The following is a 15,590-nucleotide window of genomic DNA, read 5'->3' on the forward strand; positions in this document are numbered from 1 at the left end:
GCTGGAAACCTGTTGTTGTGCTCTGACTTTTGACCTTGCTGCAGGGGAAAACTGTACTAGGGTAAATGGGAAAGAGAATGTTACACAAATTCCAAAATCTGCCCTACTTTTTCTCATCATTATCTGCATTAAATTAAGTTCAAAGGTGAACATTTTTTAGCCCAGTCTGAGTGTCTGATTTGGAATAGTTTATTAAACAAAATTGGGAGTAGAAAAACAGTCTGAAGCAGATTTGATTAAAGCTAAGGCAAGAGGAATGCAGTGAAGCCTGTCTGAATGCTTTTGAGTTTCTTGTTCTGGCCTCTGATTGGAATTTGATTAAAAATAGAAAGACTGTCTTTATACTGACAAAACATTTTCTGTTGTTTGTCAAGAAGCTATGTGAGGTAAAGATGGAAGTTTTTCTGTGAAAGTCCAGCCAGCCTATCAGCCTGGAAAGAATACATTCACACCTATCAGTGTTGTAAATCTGTTTGAGTTGACTTGGAATTGTACATAAAGATCAAGCTCCCACCATCATCTTATATATCATATCTAGAGCAATAAATATGCATTTATTTCAGATTGTTCCTATATAGGAATCTCTCAAGCTCAGTGTACTGTTATCGGCACAAGCAATTGGTGGAAACTATTTTTTGTTTGTCGAATCTCTGGTTCAGAACAAAGGCTTGAGAACAAGAGGTTTGTCTAAAACAGTCCATGTATCTATGTTCAAGAACAGGGCAAAAAGTAATGTTATGCAGTCAGCTGACTTGTTTCAGTACAGATGTATGAGAAAGATTTTGATGTTTCTTCAAGCGACACACCATCCAACCTAAAATCTGGGGATTCATATTCCATTTACTCTGATCAAGATGGCTGAAGGGTCCCAGAACGAAGAGAGAGATTGAGTATAACCATGTGTGTCTTCATGAGACAGGGTCCAGCACAGCCCCCAAAAGTGGGTGGCTTGTTTAAAAGTTCTGACTTTTATTCTTCACACTATAGTTTGGATCACAAAGACAAACCCAGGCCAATGAAAAATATGGCATCAATCAAGACCACTGAAGGAGCAAAACACAAATGGACTGCTTGGCCGTTCATAATCTTACTCATGAATCTTTTGGGTGGTCTGGCTGTGTTGGGTCCTTTTGTTTAACCAAAAATCAAAGCGGGTTTGACTTGCCCATCATGCGGCCAGGAACAATCCAGTAGTAGGTGGCCAGAAAATGACAACAACTTACCATTCTGCAAACAAGATATGATGTGGAATTCATCTGGGGAGGTTTCAGTTGTGGCAATAAGCGAGTTCCGTCTTACTCTCTGTAACACCGATGTGAGTTTCGGGGTGGCTGTGCCCTCTGGTTTCAACGAAAAATGCTAATGATGCTAACAAGCCATTTAAGGGAAATACAGCAGCAAGTTTTTCCTATAATGTGACAAGTTCCTGGCGGAGACAAATAATCTGCTGAATTTCAAAACATGAAGTTATGGCTTTAACCTTGGCTCAGAAGAGTATTTAAGTCCTGCTGCCTGTGGTTAGTATGCATTTGGATTTTGGCCACATCAGTCTGGCCCTGCCAGGCCCAAAGACTGAGTTCATTTCTGATTTGCTGAGCCTCCTGAAGGGAGAAGCGAGAGAGTGAAGTCATATGATGCCTTAAGTCTATTAAAGTGTGTATTTTACAGGAGTAAGGACATTTTATTCTGCTGGACCTCCGTTCAAATCAAAACTGGACAACACTGTGGAACAGGCAACGTGGCATTATAAAAGTTACTTGTCCAAACCTTCAGTCTCTAATACATAAATGAGCAGTTGAGAGCTCTAATTATAAATCACGATTTATGAACAAGAGCAATTGCAGCCACTAATTCAAACCTTCTGCGTGCAAAGCATCCCAAAACATGTCTGGAAAATACATCAGATCTGTTGAAAAGACACACAGCAATCGTGTGCAGAGACGATAAAACTCATATTTTTGGGTGGAGATGGAGAAAGTTGTGTCTGATTAGTGAAAGAAATACATGGTTGTTCTAAACTGATCGACTGAATTTGCTTTGTATACTTCTGATATTTGAGTCCATACATGCTGTTACAGTTAAATGCTAGCATATGGTGAATTAGATTACATACCGGAAAAACAGCACATCCAAAAAAACAACTGAAGTCATGCATCGTTGTGAGGGATGAACAGTATATGTCACTGGAGGCCTGAGTCATGTTTTGCCAAAGTATATGTGTGATAATGTTTTCAGGCACATTAGTTAAGTTGTAGTTTTTGATCTGCTTCAGAAGACATCAGTGGAAAAAAAAAAGGAAAGCACCCAAACCCTCTTTATACAGTCCAACACACTGAAGAGTGTTGAAGTCTCAGGAAATACAAAATGCATTTTGTACCTAGACCTAAAGATGAAGAACAGTACAAGGTGTTGATCTGGCCTTCAATTTCAATAGATCCCAATCTGATAAAGTATCCGTGGGATGATCCACAGAGGACCCCTGCCTCAAAACATAGGCCCCCACTAACAACATTCTGTTACCAGACACCACAGGACACCCTCAGAAGGCCCATGTCTATTCTCTGATGAGTCACAACTGTTTTGGAGGCACAAGGGAGACCTACACAATATTAGGAAGGTGGTCATAATGTAAAGCCTGACTGGTGTATTTCTCCTGTAAAATGACTTGAAAAGTGCAAACTAGCAACAAGACTTGATGAATTCTTTTCAGGTGCACCTCCTTTGTTAGTATTGAATCCTGCGAGTCTGATTCATCAAACCAGCCACAGATCACCACTCTGCAGCTGTGAAACTCAATGATCCACATGAGTAATGGCAGAGATTGCGATCATGAATAATGTGTTGTTTTCTTCTTTCTTAGGATCTTCTTAGGATCTTCTCAAACTGGAAGGGACCGACAAGTGCACCAAGCACCAGAAGGCTCAGGGGAAGATTAAGAACAACCTGTAAATGTTGATTGCCATGGGGAGGGAGAGGAAGGTGGACAGGTTTTACAAAAAGACACTGTATTTTATGCACTGCATGCTTGGGAGACATATTTAAAGGAAAACAGATTTTACCTTGACAGATCCTGGAGAATTGAGGTGGGAAAAATACTGTATGTTGCTAAATAACATAATATTCATTCTTGATATGTCATCTCATCTCATCTTCCATATCGCTTAATCCTGCACTAGGGTTGCGGGGGTTGCTGGAGCCTATCCCAGCTGGCATCGGGCGAGAGGCGGGGTACACCCTGGACAGGTTAGGGTATCACAGGGCTAACACATAGACAAACTCTTGATATGTCGTATTTTTGAAAAAGTTTAGAGTTTTAACTTAATTTAAAATCAGACCAACAGGAGAAAAGTGCTAGAAATTGCCCGACTTGAAATGTGGTCAAGTAGTGATAAATGTGAATTTTCCTCCTTCACAACTCCATCACTCTGTTTAGTACTGCATAAACATTTCCTTTGCCTAATTATAAAGCAGACAAAAGACACACATGATGTTACGCTAATAAGTGTAAATAGAATGAAACTGTTAACTCTTATCTTACAATCCCATTGTCTGTGCATTCGTACATTTGAATGTTCTGGAGTGAGTTAAAAAGTGGCAAGAAAAATGAGAAACATAAATCATAAGCCTAAATTCTCTTAAGAAGGTCATAAGCCTGTTATTTCATGGTTAAAAACAACACCAAGCTATGTTCTTTTCGGTCACTCCCATGTGTTGATGAAGCTGTGGCGAATAACGCCAACTGAACCTGAGCCCAAACATTATACATTATGAGCCTATTGCTGAAAGGGCTGTAATGAATAGAGGCTGCCAAACAGAGCACAAAAGAATGTCTCCTTCATGTTTTACAACTGGTGCATGCTCAAAAGTATAACCGTAGGACCTGAGGAGCTTTTATGCTTTTGTACTTTTCCACATGCATTGAGAAGGTAAGATTAAATGTGCAAGATGATGTATGTTGATCTTAATATGGGAAAATAAGGTGGTGCATGCTGTATTTTAAAAAACAAAAGCTGGGCACTTTACAGGCAAAGACAGTGCATTAATAAGAATAACAAAGAGGAGAAAATTGTTTCGGTCATACTGGTTGTGGAAATGGAAAACAATACAAGCAGCGCAATGAAATAGGATATCACCCTTTAATTTGTTTCATATTTGCAATGTAGCTATGTTCACCATCTGAATTCAGGGGTGAGGGGATAACCCATGTGGTAATCCATTACCCATAACGCAGTGACTCAGATTGCAGCGTTATGGGACTGAAAGACAAAGTTTAACCTCTAATGGTTTAAAAATCTACAACAGCTGCAAGGTGTTTACTTAACAAATATGTCAGCTGTCTTAAGGATGAGGCGACATGGTGTTCTGCTTCTTTTGGTCTCCACTCAGAGTGTGCAACCAAAGCCCACTCAAACACCCTCTGGTGCTGAAATTGTGTTCTGTGCCAATAGATATCTGGAGCATTCACATGTAGATACCAGCAGTTTATACAGTATGTGCACTTCAAAGTATTAATTGGACATTGTGGTGGTCGTTTCCTGATGTTCCCAGGAACATCAGTAAGCGTTCCAATTCTTTCATGCTCTTCTCACATCTACGTTAATGATTCATTAAGACAAGATTCTGCAACAACTTCTCTGGCTGTATAGTTTGTGCATCGCTGATACAGATGACATAAAACAGAGCTAAGCAGCAGCTTGTTTGTATGGTTTGTCTGCATACGACGGAAATAAAGCTCCATGTGAAAGTGTGCAGAGACTCCATGATCACGCTTTTACCCCTCCATTCCAAAACCTGCCCTGATGCGATAAGGCCGCGCCACAGAACATAAATATCAAACATATGTTCTGTTTTACCTCAAGAAATCTCCTGACCCATGGGTCTCTTAATGTTTGCTTTCACTGAAGCAGGGAGTAAGAACATGTTCCAGGTTTTGTTTCTCAAGACAGGAAGATTTCTGTTAATTTTATTCCAGTGTGGCTAATAACGAAATGATTACGGAGATAAAGCTGCGTCACTCCTCCCCAACCTTATCTGAGTTGTCAGCAGAAAAAAAATCCATTAACTACAGTGAATTAAAATGTAGGCCAAGTGACATTTCTAAATGAAAAGTATGAGTTGAGAAGTGATATTTATTACTAAAGTAATAATGTATGTGAGTGTTAGCGGGACCTTCCCAGCCACATTTAAAAAATAGTTTGGCCACAATGTGGTTTGGAGTGTTGCCTTGGCTGGCGGGTCTCCCCTTGTGCTTTCTTTTTTCTGGCTGATAAACGTCTCAGGAGAAACAGGTCTAGTGGTCAGAAAACCCACAACTATCGGCTGAGCTCCTTCCATCCATGATGCCTTCTTTCAAAGCATAAATTATGATTGATGTTCGTGTTTAAGCTGAGAATCTGAGTATGTTCCCTGGAGTCAAGGTCGTGACACAGCGGCCTGGGAAACAGATTTCAGGGAATCAATTTGCTTGACTTTGAATTACAATAAACAACATTCCAGCTACATGGTCTGGCTTGCCACAAAGACCAGCATGCTCTTTGCAGACCGAAATATTGTAGGGACTCTGTCGCAAAATCTTGTTTTACAATTAAGAAGTCATGAAGCATGTACTGTATCATATGCAAATACGATTATGTCTTTAATTGAAGAACCATTTCTTGTTCCCATCAGTTTCAAGTATCCAGATTTAAATACTGCATAAGTTTTTAGTGAGTTTCTAACAAACATTTTATTCAAACATTTAGTCTGATATGTTTGGGTGACTCATGGATTATAACTGGTTGCCTTTACAAAGAAGTCATCTCCTGGCAGCGTGATTTATGTTGAATACATTCATCCCAGACTGGATTAGCTTCCAACACTAACAGCCTGTTTTGTTTCCTCTCAAAACAACTCAGCCTCCTCGATACGGGAGGCAAGATGTCTGCTTCGAAAGATCCTTAAAATATATAGTGGAGGGTGAATAGTTCACATTCCAGCCCGATACCATCAACGAGACTCGAAACCTATACGTGTAGGTCCACAGTATCAATATTATTTTTCTATTTATTTTGTTTTCTGGTTTAATCATTTCACTCAGCCTGCTGCGTGATGGTTATTAAAGCGCATGTCTTCTGATAAATGGGGAACTCTCACCAAGCTTTTCTTCTTCCATTTTTCTTGTGTGCATTGTGAGAAAACAACCTCACAACGTGTATTTGAGAGAGGTGTAAAATATTTCTACTGGACTGTATGCGTTATTGCAGTTTTACACATGGAAACAGATTACACAGCAATTACATTTGTGAGAGAAAATATAACTAGTAAGTAACTTTTTAATTATTATTATTTCTTCTTTTTTGCCCTTGTTAGAGAAATGTTATACAGGCTGTAACTGAAGTTATACTTTGACATGAAAAAAAATTCTGAATGTTTTTTGTGTTCACATTACACACAGAAAATGATAGGATTATATTTGTGAAAGAACTATGAATTAACCTCCCTTGTGTTTAATTTAAGACAAAGTCATTGTAAGCATTCAGCTAATACTATAACTTTACTATCACTTCTAAAGCAAATACACATCATATACTGTACACCAGATCAAATATCATTAAAAGTCACCTGATGCATGTGATAAAATTCTTGTTTCAAATCAACATGACTTCATTGCTTGTGTGAAATCTTCAAAAACACTATTTTGCAGTGCAGATTCCCTCATTTGTGCAGTTCCTCAGGTTCCCCAATCAAATTATCTAAGAGCGTAAGTCAGCACAGAAAACAAGAGAAGAAAAAACTGTAACATCGGTAAATAAAAAGGTATAAAACTGTATAAATAGATCAAATATATATAAATATTTTGTTGTTTAAATATGATTGGAGATGTCATTAAAGTGTGTAGTGGCTATGATGTCAGTGGTCTGGCAGATGTATTTATTTTGTATTTGCCATGAGCCTCACTGTGGCAGGGAAATAAAACTGTTGTGGAAATATGTACGGTTAAGGTTCAAGGCTCCAGTGAACAAATAACAGTCAACACCACGTACCTGATCTATCTTCCATGTTAAAATTGAGCACTACATGCTCAATCTTAACACAAATGAGAGGGCCAAGAAATGAAATAAAGTACTGACATTGTGAGCTAGGACTGTCTGTGAGGGAGGGTTTGTGGCTCTGCCTTTCCTCAAAGGCTGAAACGGTGAAATGTGGAGCACAGGGACTCACAGTGTCAGTGATTAATGATCAGTGTCTTCCTCCTCATGAAGTCATGCTGAAGTCATGTAACTTGATTAATACATACTCTTGTAGAAATGGGCAGATTTTTTTGCAATAAAAATACTGTAGAACTGTTAAACTGTTAATTGAACTTAACTATTGCTGCACTTTCGTGGTTATTACTGCATTGTGGCGAGCATTTCTACAAGTCTGTTAATGTTGCATGCCTAAAAAAGGCATCATAGTGCTTCTGTATGTTTTCCATTAACCCTTTAAGACGTGAACATTTGCCTGCGCATAAAAAAAGTTTACGGTATTTGAATTACTTTAACTCACAGAGACAAAAGTGTGGCTGAACACTGGGAAGTTGCGCTTTCTGGGAAAAAAAAAGAAAAAAGCTGCCATTACAGTAATGATGACTTATAGCTTCTGTTGGTTATAGGTTGGGGAGCGACACAAGACCGTGGAGCCACAGGAAGAGAGAGTTGTTTGGAGGAATTTGTTGGTAAAAATGAAGTTAGTTAAACCCTTGAGATGTCACAAAGGTCTTCCAGACAAAAGCACAACTTCCTATTGTTCAGCCACAGCTTGAATTTTGTCAATAGAGCAAACCACTGTGCATTACGGAAGTTCAAAAAGTTCAAGCTTCTTTCCATCAAAAATGAAAATTGGGATATAAAATGTTAAACTGCACGCAGGCATTGAGATGTGTCCAAAAGAAATGCACAGATCTATGTTTTATATTTAGACATAAGACATTTTTGTAGAAAAACTTACCATGTGTCCTAAGGCAACTTCTCTTCTTTTTTTAATGGTTCTGATGACCTAGCCATATTAATAAAGGCTTTTTAACTGACAGAGTGTGCTTTGGATAATATATATATATATATATATATATATTTCAACTCAATATTATATATTTGAGTCCAGGAAGCGATCCTGCACAGATATTTCCTCAAGTCTCTGCCATTATTTTAATAACGAGTGAGATGTAGCTTGCAACACTTGGTATCACCTCTGCTAGTTATATAACTATAGTTTACAGTGATACGGAAAGCCCCATTATGCAAGTTGAAGGGATTGGTTCCATAGGTTTTTTAAGCATGAAACCCTGTCTGTGAAAATGTCTGTCATTAGTGCAGAAATTTGAGGCCATGACTAAAATATCAAATAATTTAAAAAGCCAACAAGTCAGTCTTCACTTTACATGGAGTCAAATGTTGTCTGTTGGACTTAATGAGGCAACACCAATAATGCAATGAAGAATCTCCCAACAGCATGATGACAGGAAAAATTAAATGCTCATGTGGAGATGTAGCCACGATCCAGAGTGAACCTGAACAAAATGGAACTCCCAGGTTGAGTCGAGAATGTCGTCTGTGGCACAGTAAAATGAAGACTGCATGAGGCAATGTCATCTGAAGTTATTATTTTTCTTGCAGATAATTCAAGAATTACTAAACAAAACCAATCCTTAAAATATTGCAACTTCTTAAATTCCAGGATATTTCTAAGCAGTACATTAATTTATCAGTAACACAAAATATCCTCTAATTAAAACCATAAAACTACAAGTGAGCTATATGCTGTGTAAATTACAGAGTCAGGAGGTTCCAACAGCTTATCAAGTGCACACATGTCTGGCAGGATATTCATCTCCTTTGTGGTCTTCACTCGACACCCCTGATCTACAGGCTCTGTTTGGATGGCTGCCAGAGGCGTCAGTGAGGGAGACTAGAGTTCATCCAAAACGGATGTCGATGTCGTCTTCAGGGCTGTCAAAGCAGCTAAGGGCCCTTTCTGTACAAACATTTTTGCCTCCCCTTAATGCAGGTGTGATTTTGGATCGGGTCCAGTGCACCAGATAAGGGGATGACATCAGTGCTTGAGTTCTTGTCAACACAGGACAGAGCAGTAAGTCTCAGTCTTCAGTGATGCCCCATGACAGCAATCCACTGATAGGAAATCTCTGAGGACCATAAATAATTTCATCTATGCTTTTTTTTTTTTTTATAAATACACTAGATATGTGTCAAGTTTTGAAAAGATTTGGGTGCTGCAGCTGCTTTTCCAAGTGCCGCAGTCAAGAGCATGAAAAATAATCTGGAATGACACATTTGTGACGGAATATTATGGTGCAGGTGAAGAAACCAGCATTAGAGGGAAGGGAGGACATTATCAATAAAGTGTGTCATTCCAGTGAGAAGAGAAAAAGTTCTTGCTTATTTGCAGACAAGTTAATGGTGGTAAAAGCCTGGCTGGATAAAGCTGCACTCTGTCCCAGCTCACAAAGACTAGAATATGTTAAGGCTGTTATCTTATCAATGGGTGACTATCATGTTGGGTATAAATTAGTCATATTCTGGATTTTGATGAATGGCCTTCTGTTTGAGGTCAGTCATTATTAGAGCTTAAATATTTCAAAGAGATAGTAGGTCACTTTAGGACACTCAAATGGGTCCAAACGTCTGATAGATTAACATACTTTTTCCCGCTACAGTATGGTATATAGAGAAGAATCAAGACGACGTATGATTTAATGTGCACAAAACACAACTGACCTGCTGGTTGCCAGCAGAAAAAATCACGGTGAAGTCATTTACTGGCTGAACACTACTGAGAACTTTAAAACCTTAAAAGGAAGATCTTAGACTGCCATTAAATGTTTGATGCTCCTGTGAGTGAAACAGGGCGCTGCAATTGTGGAATTTATGACCTGTACCTGGGAACAGCTTCTCTGGAGGCAATGAAAATGAACAAAATGTCAAACTATACATGGATTGACATGTTTCTTTTTTGTTTGTTTCTTCGATTCTCCGTAATAACTTGGAAAAGTGTATTTCGTTTTGTTTTAAAAAATAATATCTCATGGCATTATCAGCAGACTGTGGCACATAGAAACTGATTGTTGCTAACTTTAGCTTTAGCTTACATCATTTTAATTCAGTTCATTTTTAGCTTTGTGGTTATGTGAAACAGGCCTGCACTGGATGGTGTGTTCTTGTAAACTGGAGGGTAAGCTTCAGCAGAAAGCTTTTGGTAGCACGCATCTAGTAAAAATGGTAGTGGCAGGTGGAAGCTGCTTCTCTGTTGAGTAAATATTAGTAAATAGAAGAAAATACAACTGGAATTTACAGGATGCAGTGGAACAGAGACTAGAACGCAAGAGAATTTAGGCTAAAACATGGCAAAATGATTAAATGAGGGGAGAGAGGTTAAAAAACAATTTCTTGTGGGCAGAGACAAACTGTTCCTGGTGGTTTAACAGAGTTCGTTACCACACTCAAAAAGAAGTGGGTCACTTGAGAAGTGATTCATTCCCTGCAGTTGCAGGATGGCCTCAAAATGAATTATCCATTCAAACCCACAATAGCATAAGACTGGATATTGTTCTGACTATTTTGTTTGGGCAGTTGTCTCTATGCCGACAGCACGTAATTACCGCCCTGGAGGATTTCCTGCTTTTACCATTTTACATCTAGTCAATAACAGCTTGAAAAGTGTCACAGACAAATGCACAAAACTCATACATCAGTGTGTGATGTTTGGATGTGTTTGAATTTTTTCAGTGGTTTGCTTATGTGTGAGACATTTATAGATTTTTCAGATTAGGTGATTTCAGCAGAACTCCAGCTCACCACTGTGACATTGAATAAAATGATTGAGATTATGAAATGCAGCTGTTTTATGGACCACAGAACAGGTTTCTAAATGGCTAAAATGCAACCTGCCCATGTTTATGTAAAAGGTTGTCAAATTTGGTTCGGGCTGCTTGTTTCAATGAAAAATGGAAAATTACTCTGACTGTTTTAACCTTTTCTCCTTTATTCTCTCCGTTAGCTAGGTGGTTATGATACTGTATCTGTGTCCATCTTTAATTCTTCACTGGCTACCTGTGACAAAAACACTGCATTACAAGGAAAAAGATAAATTTTGAAATATTAAACATGTTTAGGAGATAAATTACCTTCTCTGCCCCTTGGCCCATAGTCTGAGATGATAATCATTGATGCCACGCAAAAAAGTATGCAGCTCCAAGCCTATTTTAGCCCTACATTCTTTTAGTGTTTCAGTGTCTCAGTTTCAATAAGTGGTTCAGCCCCTTATGTGCTGCAGCAGCAGGAACAGCTGTTTTTAGAAAAATAAACTGGAAAAATCTCCAACCAACCAACTGTAAACTAATACTGCGTTCAAACACTGTACGTTGTGAGTTGTTAGGAAACTGCTGGTGTCTGAAAACCACTGAGGATAACAATTTAGCAAGCTAACCATCTTGGTTAACCTAATGTAGGAAATGCCAAGGCATGGTTTGGTCAGACAAAATACTTCTTTGACGCGTATGTCGGCAAAGTTGTTAGACATGCAACTGTCAAGTAAATATGAGAACGAATGAACCGTACAGCTGATCCATGTCGGTTTTCACATGTCTGTCTCCCAACAGTCCACTGTTAACTCTATTAGCTACACCAGTGTTTTTCCTGCCATCAATCCCAGTAGTTTGAAAGGACTTGACTGTGAAAAGTGAACCACATTTGGATGCCATTTATTTTACCGTGCTGTTTATCAGTTAATATCACAGCATCAGATTTATAGCATTTGCCTTGAGGCCATGATTTTTTTGTTTTGTTGGTGCTTGTTTTACAATTAACTGATATTTTTGTCAGAATCAATTTAATAGAGATGGAGATTGCTTTCTTTCTGGATTGTAAAAGTTTCCTGTCTCTAAACACACATGCCTGTATGTGGTGAAATTAACCTTTTAGAAGGATAAACATGAAATGAACACACACATACGCCACTCTCTCATACACACACACGGTATTACCAAAGCTATGATTTATTCAGCAACTTCCTGAACAGTTGAATTACCCATAAAGCATCTGGCCGACCAGCTCTCAGCCAGCTGACACCAAGCCACAGCTGGACATGAATTTCATTCAACTGCATTCAAACTGCAACATGGAAAAAAAAAAAAAAAAAAAAAGACGGCTGAGTTCTTCAAGAGCACTTTACAGTAGACCTTGCAATCTGATTAAATTCATTTGAACAAAAGAAAGCTCTGACAGTGTATATTACAGAACGTCTGTGTGTAAGAGCTACGTGGCCTTGATTGTTTTCCACAGTTTAACCCGGTAATGAGAAGATGCCCTTGATCTATTGTAGGTGGTTCTTTATATACTTTCTATGATGTAATGATGTAATTGTCTTTTATTGAGCAGGGAGTGACCTCAGTCTGAGGTCACCAACACTGTACAGCCAGCTGACACGACAAACAGTACAGCTGTTTGTGTACTGCATTTGATTTGTTTCTTTGTGAGCTTGTATCAGTTTATTTTGCACGTGCGTTGGTTTACGCTCAGAACAGCAGCTTTGGTCCAGAAGGCCCCAGTGATCCTCATGGTGCCCCAGCAAACCCACCCTCCACCCCCAACAAACACACACTCTCCTTCTCTCAGCTGTGAAGACTGAGCCGACATCACTCCGCCCGTTATGCTGTGACTCATTCGCAGAGTATTCTGTTTTCCCCTTCTTATTTCTTTTTTCTCTCCCCAAGGCTGACACTATCCGTTTTCGTTTGCAATGTGTTCAAACAGCTGTGGTGTAACCTATTTCTTTTTCTTTTTTCTTCAGCTGAAACGTCACAGGCAGCAACAATTGATCACTTATTGCAAAACACCATTTGTACATTGTACAGTAGTTCTACTGTATTCAGTTGTATTCACAGACATCATTATCCATAACTCCGAATCCTGGTTAATGTTAACCAAAGTATAAACTTGGATTCAAATAAAAATGATCACAGACATGATATTTAGGTTACAGTGAAATCAGTAGTTGGACAACTCCCAACCGGGAGTGGAAATAAAAAAATAAACATGGAACCTAATACAGCTGTGTCCTCAGTAACAGCGGTTACCTCAGTCAAACTCCAGTATCTGCTCGCTGTTTCCGACTGCAGTATAGCACGCAACAGCTCCTCACCACCTGCGAAACTCATTAGCGCTCTGCAAATTGGTTCCACATGTGAAGATGCACTCCCTCAAATGGTGTGTCACATAAAATGGAAATCTTGGCATGAAGTTGTGTAAAGGAAAAAACAAGAGGTTAAAACTGTGTGAGAAACATAGCGTAGTTGGACAGCTGCTCGCACTCAAAGAAGAGGGTTTGGGATTTGTACATTCTCTCCAGAGATTTCCTGACAGAATACGGAAAACCGGGTGAAATGTAATCCACAACAGCCTTCAGCACATTTCATTCACAAGATCGCACAAGCCGCTTTTGAAACACACGTTTACTGTTTCTATTCATCTGACAGTACAGGTGCAGTAGCTACAGTATGTTGTACTTAAAGCAGTTGTCCTCTAATCTCTTTTCCCTATAGAGGAACCTTCAATTACCTCATTAAATATATTCTATGTACCTATCTTAACCTTGTCATCGTCTCACTGTGTGGGAGGTTTATTTTGTTCAATATGACAGTTACACACTTCTGAGCTGATGTCTGTGTTTAGGTCTACGGAAAGTTTCACCTGTACTTTCTATTTATCTGCAGGTGATAATTTGCCATCAGGTTCCCACTAGTGAGCATTCAGACCGAAACACTCCTGCATTAAAACACTATAAAAGCTCAAACAGGTGAGCAGTTTCTCAGCTTCCAAACTTGCATGTTTCAGTGCTTATTATTTTTAGAAGGATTATCAGACTTAGCGCAGCTACAGGAACAACAAAAGACTTCCTACTCAACATAATTTTTTATACCTGCCACTATGATACTTTGTGTTGTTTTTTAGCAGAACGACTGAGTCATTCACCCCCTCTTTGTTAGGGGACAGAGGCAGGTTTGGGGCCATAAAGTCGCAGGTTCACATCCCCCAACAAGCACTTAACCCAAACTGCAGTGCTAATGACTGAATGGGTTAAATTAAGTGAAAGAAATAAAGAAAACATAGTACTTTCCACTTGAACAGAAAATGGTGACACGCAGCAATATTTAATCTCTCTTACTGAAAATCTGACGGGTAATTTCCTCTACAGATGATGTCGCTATGTTCAGCAGGGTCACTGATGCTCTTAGTCAGGATGTGATGCATCAGCTTGGGCAAATAATTAAATTGTAGTCCAACAGCCGTACAAAGTTGCTTGTGAAGCATGATGGAAAATTAAGCATTTCATAAAAATGCAAGCGACAAAATATGGGCATGAATAAGTCCTTGTCCATACTTATTTCATTTTCTTGTTCAGTTTTAGAGTCATGTTTCTTGAGTGTGTTCAGGTATACAGTTACAGTATATCTCTGAATTATATTACGTAACTGTGTGTGAGGGCTTTAACTTTAAAACCATATGGAAACGACTGCTAACAGCGGGGATGGCTGTGCTAAATGAAGCCCAGCAGGCTTTTTAAATGTAAATTACAACGGGTTCATTTGAAAGAACAACTTTCCTCACTTGGGAATCTTTAATTGTACACTTTTGTTGAAGCCTACAAACCCAAGCTTGAGCTTCACTCTATCCGTTTTCGTTAATGATTTCGCAAATCATTAACAGACCTAAAAATGTATCACTAATGTGTTCCATTAGGACAGTATGTGTAAAGGGTAATGGTTTCTTCCCCTTAGTTTTGCTGTATCCTATATGTAGTACTCAAGATTAGCAGTCTACAAATGTATGAGTAAAGTCTGTATAACTACATTAAGAGAAAAGAGATGGCAGATGGTGCTCTTCATCCCTTTAAGGAGACATCATCACTCCTCTTTCCTTGTGGTCTCCTACGGAGCAGAGCTCGCATGGCAACTGAATTCTTTCCCATTAATCTCAACTCCCACAATTGAATATGTGCATGAATGGCGGTGACACTGACCACAGCTGTAACGAGAACAGCTGTACAGAATAGGCCTTGATCCCACTGAAGTAAAACCACATCTGGACATGAGAAACATTTAAATGTCACATGTGAAGGAGGCCTGAAATCATCTCCATCGTCAGCATTAACTCGGGGTCCACAGTAATAGCATTTCATTGTATAAATTTGAATGAAATGGAAAGTATTCAAACTTTATGAGTTTATCAGTTCATAATCCACTATTACAGTCCCTGCAAACAACACAATCCGCAGAGGAAATAATGGATGTGGAGCTCTTCCAAGAGTTTCAGCTCTGATACATCCCAGAATACCAGTTAAACCAGCGAGCATGTTTTACATTATAAGGGATAGCTGCAAGGCACAATGAAGAGGAGGCCAAATATACTGTACCCACCACAAAGCAAGGCAGAAAACAGTTTAATAAGTCCATGTTGGATTTTCTGACTAATAAAAAATATAGTTCCATGGCGTTGCGCACATCGATCTAGTACAGGCAACACTTTGATAAGATTTTCACAGTGAGGAGGACAGCTACC

This window comes from Mugil cephalus, chromosome 15 (assembly GCF_022458985.1).
Source record: "Mugil cephalus isolate CIBA_MC_2020 chromosome 15, CIBA_Mcephalus_1.1, whole genome shotgun sequence".
Taxonomy (NCBI): domain Eukaryota; kingdom Metazoa; phylum Chordata; class Actinopteri; order Mugiliformes; family Mugilidae; genus Mugil; species Mugil cephalus.